The sequence below is a fragment of the Charadrius vociferus genome, unplaced genomic scaffold, assembly GCF_000708025.1.
Source record: "Charadrius vociferus isolate BGI_N301 unplaced genomic scaffold, ASM70802v2 scaffold467, whole genome shotgun sequence".
NCBI lineage: Eukaryota > Metazoa > Chordata > Aves > Charadriiformes > Charadriidae > Charadrius > Charadrius vociferus.
In genome coordinates this window covers 1,276,593-1,284,246 of record NW_009649309.1, presented here as the reverse complement: position 1 = coordinate 1,284,246, position 7,654 = coordinate 1,276,593, and the positions used below count along the sequence as shown (strand labels likewise).

At 49.1% G+C, this 7,654-nt stretch overlaps 1 protein-coding gene and 1 non-coding gene across 2 annotated transcripts in view; both read right to left on the bottom strand.

Annotated features, from left to right (window-relative positions):
* The window catches only part of RNH1 (ribonuclease/angiogenin inhibitor 1), a 13,629-nt gene extending 11,649 nt beyond the window's left edge, over positions 1–1,980 (bottom strand). Inside the window, exon 1 of the mRNA XM_009889364.1 lies at positions 1,928–1,980. The gene's annotated coding sequence lies outside the window, so the exon portion shown is untranslated. The remainder of the gene's footprint in view (positions 1–1,927) is intronic.
* Positions 1,981–7,475: 5,495 nt separating this feature from the next.
* On the bottom strand, positions 7,476–7,548 carry TRNAA-AGC. Its single transcript has one exon. It is a non-coding gene; the product is annotated as a tRNA-Ala (tRNA).
* Positions 7,549–7,654: the final 106 nt, after the last annotated feature.

Here is a 7,654-nt window from a genome sequence, read left to right as displayed (position 1 = left end):
TTTCCTCTTTCTCTCCCCCTTTTTTTCTCCCTCTTTCCCCTCCGTTTCCCCCCCCTCTTTTTGCCCGCCCTCTTTGCCACTTCTCCCCCTTTCCCCTCTCTTTCTCCCATCTTACCTTTCCCTTTCTTCCTTTTTTAAAATTGGCTTCTGCCTGCTACCCTTTTCTCCCCTCCCCCTTTTTCCTCCCTTCTTTTCCCCGTCCCTCTTTTCCCTCTCTTTTTCCTCCCTTCTTCCCCCCCAATGCATTTCCTCCATATCCTCTTCCTTCCCTCTTTTTCCCTGCTTTCTTCACTTCCCTCCTTTTTCTCTCTTTTCCCCTTCTCAGCTTCCCCTTTCTTCTTTTTCCTGTACTTTCCCCGCTTCCCTCCTCTTCCTCCCCTTTCCCCTTTTCCCCCTTCTGTTTTATCCCTCTTTCTTCCCTCTTTTTCTTCCCTTCCTCCCCTCTTTCTTCTCTCTTTTTCTTCCCTTCCTCCCCCCTTCCTTCCTTCCTTCCTTCCTTCCTTCCTTCCTTCCTTCCTTCCTTCCTTCCTTCCTTCCTTCCTTCCTTCCTTCCTTCCTTCCTTCCTTCCTTCCTTCCTTCCTTCCCTCCCTCTTTTTCCTGTCCTATTGCCACTTCCCTCTTTTCTCTCCCTTTCTTCCTTGTCCCTTCTTCCCACTTCCCTCTTTTGTTCCTTTTCCACCCTTCTACCCTCCTTTCTTCCCCCGTTCTCTCCTCTTCTTCTATTTCTTCCCTTTTTTTCATCTTTTCCCTTACTTCCCTCATTTCCTCCTCTTTTTCCTTCCTTTCCCTTTTCCCCCCTCCCCTGTTGCCCCTTTTTCCCATCTACCCCTGTCTCCCCCCAGAGCGGGAGTACTGGGATATTCAGGAAACGAGAGGAGAGAGGGAAATCCCTGTAGCAAGCGGATGCGAAAGTGATAGGAGGATCAAATGTTGAATGGGAAGGTGTCCCACTTGGGCTGGGAGGGCAACCTCTGCCCCTTGCTGGGACACGGAGTGCAATGCGGATGCATGCAGGTCACTCAGCGGAGGGGTAACATGGGAGGGTCTCAGCCAGGGGAGACAGGACCTCCCCTTATACTTCCCCGGGGAGGTCGGAACTGGGAACTGTTCAAACTTGGAACAACAAAAATAGCTGTTCCTCAGTGGTGTCCCTGGCGGATTGCCAGGTGGCAGCATACAGGGGCAAGCTGAGAGGGCCTGGGATATCCCCCCTCTCCGTCCCTTTCACCAGTTCTATCCGTAACACATCTCTCGTATTCGGTCTCCCTCATTAGTACAACACGTTGATGAGCAGACAAGCTGCACCTTACCGGCACAAAGGCCTCTCCTCTAAGCTGTTTGAAAGGAAGCCGTGGGCGCAATGGAGGATGGGCACGTTGGAGTTTTGCTGCTGCGATGACTGTCGCCCTCCCCGGGCTTTCCCTGTGCCGCTGCACCCACGCAATCCCAGTGACCAGCGGCTTGCCTGCACATCCGTCCTGTGGCGGGAGCGAGGGTGCCAGCGCCTGGCCAGGGCTGGAAGGCATTCGTCATCACTTGCCTCGCTTCCTCCTCCAGCTGCCGGCTACTCCCTGTCTCCCTATTGTTTCCCAGTACTTTTAGCCCCAGCAAAAGCTCGTTCAGACTTTCACAAGACAGAGCAAAGAAAGGTTTTGAAGTGCCGAGAGCTTTCTAGGCAACATACTGAGTCACCTCCCTTCTCCCCCCATCCCCCCCAAATTTAGTGTCTCCCCCAGCTTCTTCTTCTTACAAACACCCCTTCCCCATCCCACTGGATCACACAACGGTTCAATTAAGCACAAGCAGCCATGCCCTACAAAGCAGCCTCTGCGACGCATGGCTTCAAAATTGCTACGTGCTCCTCCCCAGTAAGCAGAAGGGAAAGTTTAGGGAGTTTAAGAGCCCGGTTTTGCTGCTGATACATACCTCGCTCTTCTCGGCGCTCTGCGGGGAGTGAGGAGGGCAGAGCTGACGCCTTCCTGCTGCCGTTACTACGCAACCTCTGCTGTTGTACACATGGTGCCTGCTAGAGGGAGAAAAGCAGTTTTGGGTTCTGATGGCTTTTCTCCTCCCAGAGTAGCTCTTCAGGGGCTGGTGGAGCCACACTCCCATACATGATCGTACCTGGCTTAGGTGCAAACATCCCACAAAACCTGATGATGATAGAGGTGACTTTAACTTCTTACCTCGATCATGTAGCCACTCGCCAGGGTTTAGCCCAGAGCAAGGGAGTAGTTGCCATTGAAGGATCCATTTGAAAATGAGGCCACAACAGTGTTAAAGTGTGGATAGAGATGCTGAAATTTGCAAATATTTTCTCCATTCCTCAGGCAAGCCCTGTCCTGCCTGGACAGCGAGTGATGCTGATGAGCACGTTACTACTTCCCTGCCACCTCACCTGGGGGGCTAACCCCCCTGACAGCGGCTAGGGCATGGCCAGCCCCCTGCTCCTGTACAAGCTGGATGCTCACACATCCTGGAAAGGTCCCCCAGCAACAGCCCTGGTTGTGACTCCCTAAAACTGCCTCTTGGCAGCAAGCAGGCCCCCCAATCCTACACCTCCTCCTCCCAAACCCCTGCTGGCTCTTCCCCTCAGCAAAGATTACCCTGCCATCTCTCAAGCTGCATCGCATGCTAATTGCAGGTTGCAGTAACCCACTTTCTCCCCCTCATCCTCGATGGTGTGGAGATTAATGTTTCAGTAGACTGCAAATGAACCGGAGGCAGAAGGCCAACTCTGTTGTTCCCTCCCACAGCTGCTGACGCCAGCAGAGGAGATGGCGGCACAGGCTGGGAGGCACAACCTTTGCTGCACCCCAGGGGGAGAAGTAGAGGTTTTCCCCCTAATTGCCTTTATTATCCTTCTTCTGGAAGAGGTGGGAACTGACTGCCAGAAGAGCTCGGATTACTAAACCCCACCTTCCTTAATGCCCAGAAGAGAGTTGAATGCCAGAGGGTGCACCTCTTCCCTGTTCCCTCCCAGGAAAGACAGGGTTGTCCACACAACGTGGTTGCTAGAACAGCCCTTGTGCCTCTGGGTCTGACCTGAAACTTGCTGAACCCCAGCCATGAGCTTGGGGATGGCACGAGCTTCTGGCTTTGGTGTTTGCCGGGAGGCTCCCTGGCAATCGGATGGGTGGGGTGCTGCCTCCAGTGAAGGATGTCTCTTGTCCTTCATGTTTAGCATGACGCTCTCAGGAAGACCACTAGCGTTAGCAAGTAAGTGAATGCTGGCAAGACATTGCATCATCCCCCAGTCCAACAGGTAATTTGAAATCAGATGCCTGTCATTCAGCCCGACAGCAAAGGTGTCATTTCCTACCCAGCCACTGCTGTCACCTCACTGCTCTCAGTTCCTGCTCTGCCACCAAAATCAGGAGTCTCTAAAGGACAAAGTCTAGTGTTTGTTAGAGGTTTCAGAGTGGTTTATGTCACGTGGACCTTCTGTAGACCTCTTGCCCTGGACAAAGTACCCATTACACACTGGTCTGTGCTGGTGAAAAAACAGATTTACGTGCCAGGTAGCCATCCCAAGCTGTTATCAGCTTCTATCTCCCTGTTGTCCCTCTGGTTGCCCTCACTGTGGGGATGAGAAAAGGCATCTTGGGAAAAATCTATCGCCCTTTCCCCAGCAAGGAGTACCAGGCTGTCCTACTCACTAAGATACACACAAGTCCAGAGGAAACTATGCAAAATGGGGATGAGAAACCTAACAGCAAACACTGGTGAGAAATATATCTGTATGTCTTTCCAGAGAAACAATGGAAGACTCCTGGCATGGAAGGCACATCCATTTAGGTGTTCACGCAGACTCAGGTCTGACTCCCTGAGGAGTCTGATGGTGTTATCTGCCCAGTACTCCTTTCTTTATCACCATTTCCCCATATACTTTTTGAGGTGACTCCAGTGTATCTCCCCTTTTTTTAGGGTCTCCCTCTCCTTTGGCCTTTGTACCAGGGAGGGAGAGCACAGTGGTGCCTGCCTTGCCCCTGTCCCTTGTGGGCATAGCTGGCATGGAGCCAGCAAGGGGAGGTCTTGTGTCCTGCAATCTGAAGAAGTTGAGATGTGTCTCTGCGCTTAAGGTGACTTCATCGTAAAACTAAATTTACACACATAAGCCTAGATCAAACTTGCAAAAGGATACTTAAATTAAGCTCATTAGCATAAGCTGAAAGATTTTCCTTTTCCCCCTCTAGCAGTTTCCCATTTAATTTAAAGACAATAAAATTTTCAGGGTAGCGACAGGCCTTTTGCTAACTTGACCATGCAATGTCTACCAGCAAATTTATTACATAAATACAGCCACAGTGATCAAAAGAGCTAGGCGAAAGCATGTGCCCAGCTCCATTTGTTGCACTGAGAGCTTTGTTTTAACTCCTACTTGATGTATTGCTGGAAGACATTTGTTCCTCGAGCTTGTGTGCGACTTGAAGTAAGGCTTTGCAGGGGGGCGGAGATGCAAAACTTGTGTCATTCCTGAAGAGCCAGTGGGCTGATAAAGCACTGGGGAGCAAAAACATCTGCAGAGCCAGTGTGGAGAATCCGACACTGTGGCTTAGCTGATGTCTCGGGACCAAAAAGAAAGGAAGGTCAATAAACAGATGGTGGTAGCACGTGGCTGGGAGATGCAAGGTGGCTGAGCAAGCTTTGGGCTCCTCAGCAAATACAGGCAAACGCTCGACTTGCATGTGTGCACACGCACATATGGATGTTCCATACTGTGGCAGCTCATTATGGCTTCCCACAAGAAAGCCATTAGGGAGGATTTTTTAGCTGTTCTGATGTGGTCATCTTGTTCTCTTAAAAGAAAAGCTGGTCTCTTCATTTCACGCTGGTTTTATTTTTTTCAGGGGGTGGGAATCATGATAATGAAATGGTGCTGTGAGTACATGCATAATATTTTATCCCTGTGTACACAGTCTTTCAACATGGGTCCAGTGAAAATGGGGCCCCCAAAAAATGGGGCTTTCCAGACATGTTCATCAGCCACTGCACATCGAACACTGCACTGCACTGCACTGACCTGCAGAAAAACTATGGTAAGGGGAATTTTTTGCCCAACCCTGCTTTCCTTCTGCATCTTTTGCCTCAATCTGTGGCAGTTCTTGCCTGCCAGTCTGCAGAGGGCGATGCAGCATCAGTTTCACCAAGTTTACAGTCCTCCTTTAGTTTTCCATCATCCCGAGGTTGCCCGTGGTCACCAAGCTATTCCAGGGGTTGGGGGTTGAGATGAGGCCAAAGCTAGAGGGGAAAATGAGAGGACCCGGATCATAGACACAAACGTATTTCACAATACAGTCTCTTCATGCCAGCTGCATAGCAGCTGATGAAATAGGAGACTGATGGATTTCACTTTCCTGTTAAATCCTGCTGCATAGGAAGACTCAAATCGTTTGTTGAAGCTTTGAAGACCGTTGTAGCAACAGCTGGTTATTTCGTGAGTTTGCCTCAGAAGCCTGAGTGTAAATCAGCTCTAAAAAGCAAGAATCAGAGAGTCATAGAACATTTTAGGTTGGGAAAGACCTTTAAGATTATCGAGTCCAACTGTTAACCTAACACTGCCAAGTCCAGCACTAAACCATGTCCCTAAGCACCACATCTACTCATCTTTTTAATACCTCCAGGGATGGTGACTCAACCATTGCCCTGGGCAGCCTGTTCCAATGCTTGACAACCCTTTCAGTGAAGAAATTTTTCCTAATATCCAATCTAAACCTCCCCTGGTGCAACTTGAGGCCATTTCCTCTCATCCTATCACTTGATACTTGGGAGAAGAGACCGACCCCCACCTCGCTACAACCTCCTTTCAGGTAGTTGTAGAGAGCAATCAGGTCTCCCCTCAGCCTTCTTTTCCCCAGGCTAAACAACCCCACTTCCCTCAGCCACCCCTTATAAGACTTGTGCTCTAGACCCTTCACCAGCTTTGTTGTTCTTCTTTGGACACACTCCAGCACCTCAATGTCTTGTCACTGAAATCTTCAAGCTAAAAAAACCCACAACAACCATACACTCATCTGTTTTTCAGACTTCAGTTTGCCTGTTACCATTGCTATTTTCTGGAAAGGACAGGTAGATGTCCACTGCCGGTGGAGACGTCTCTTTCTAGTCTCCCTGAGGCTACCCATGAGAATTCATGGGTATTTATACCAAATAACCACTTTGAAAAGCCACTGCATCCTCTCTTCAATTCAGTTCTTCTTTGGGCTATTGGGAATTAATTGGGAATTGTCTTACTTAAACAGCCACGGTGCCTATAAAGAAGGCAGTGGAGTTAGTTAGAAGAACTTTCAAAGACCTGCAGGAATTAAAGAGTAAAACAGACAGGACTCGAGCCTGGGGTAAGGCCTGGCTATAGATGCACAAAAAGACCATAGCTAAGTAGTGCTGCTCTGCAAAAATCTCTGCACATATTTATTCAGACAAAAAGTGTTTCCCCAAGTTTATTCTTTTTAAAAGGACACCTAGCAATATTAAGGTTTCTTACTCTTTCAGAAGATACAATTTAATGTAAGCATGTTGTGGAAGAATTTGGTTCATCTGGAAAGCACCCACTCATGTTTTCCACTGTGTCCTAGGCCCCACCTGGGGATTTGACGAACATGCTGGGAAGTCCCCTGTGATTTAAGACCGTGGTCTCCCTGCCAGATCTCTTCCCTTATTAACCACCCCAGGGCTTGGGTGTGTGCTCTGCAGAGAGGTGAGCCTACCCCAGGCCCACTGCAAAGGTCTGGGGGTGGGAGGTTTTGCAGTTTGCTCAGGTGTAGGCTGGGGGCTGTGAGCAGCCTGAAAGCTGAATTCCACTCCTTGCTATTGAAATTTGTCAGAGAGGTCATTTCCTCACACATGTAACTAGAGAAAGTGTGCAGAATTGTTTTCCACCTTCGATTGCCAGTTCAGCTTATGACTGGGATGGAAATGCAAACTGAGTGTATTCCTATGGAGCTGGGTCTTTTTCATGATACAGTCACTTATTAAAAGTTAACCTTTGGTTTTTAAAATCTGCTGTCTTTTTCTTTAAATCATTTGATTATTCCTTGTGGCTTGTTGGAGTGGAATAATAGCAGAATGTGAAGAATTTGAATATTTGCCTGAACTTTGCAGCTGGATAAATTCACTGGGAAAAGGCTCACCAGTTTGTTGACTAAATGGCATGTACATCAATGCCCCTTGAAGCATTTTGATTCCTTCTAAAAAAAAACCTGCTGTGGGAAGCACCAGAGGCAGCGGCTGCTGCTCACTGTTGTGGGCCTTGTCCCTATATATTATATGAGAAAGCAAAAAGGCTCTCTTGCTGCACCAGGCGTACAGTAGACAGCACTCTGCTTGTCTTAAGCACGGGTTAAGCAAACGTACCTTTAAGAATTTTCAGAAAGCAAATTAGAATTTAAAGAAATTTTTCGAAAAAAAAAAAAAGCAAAAGGCATAGGTGGATCGCAAAGGCGGAGCGCCGCGGCATGAGACGACAAAAAAAGCCTGGAGAATGCGGGCATCGATCCCGCTACCTCTCGCATGCTAAGCGAGCGCTCTACCATTTGAGCTAATTCCCCTCCGCTTCTTGAGATCTTACCAGCGTACCTCGATTCTCTTCTCGCGAGACGCCGGCGGTTACGCGTCCTGCTCGGGGCTCCCACTGCGCCTGCGCGGGGGTGCGCC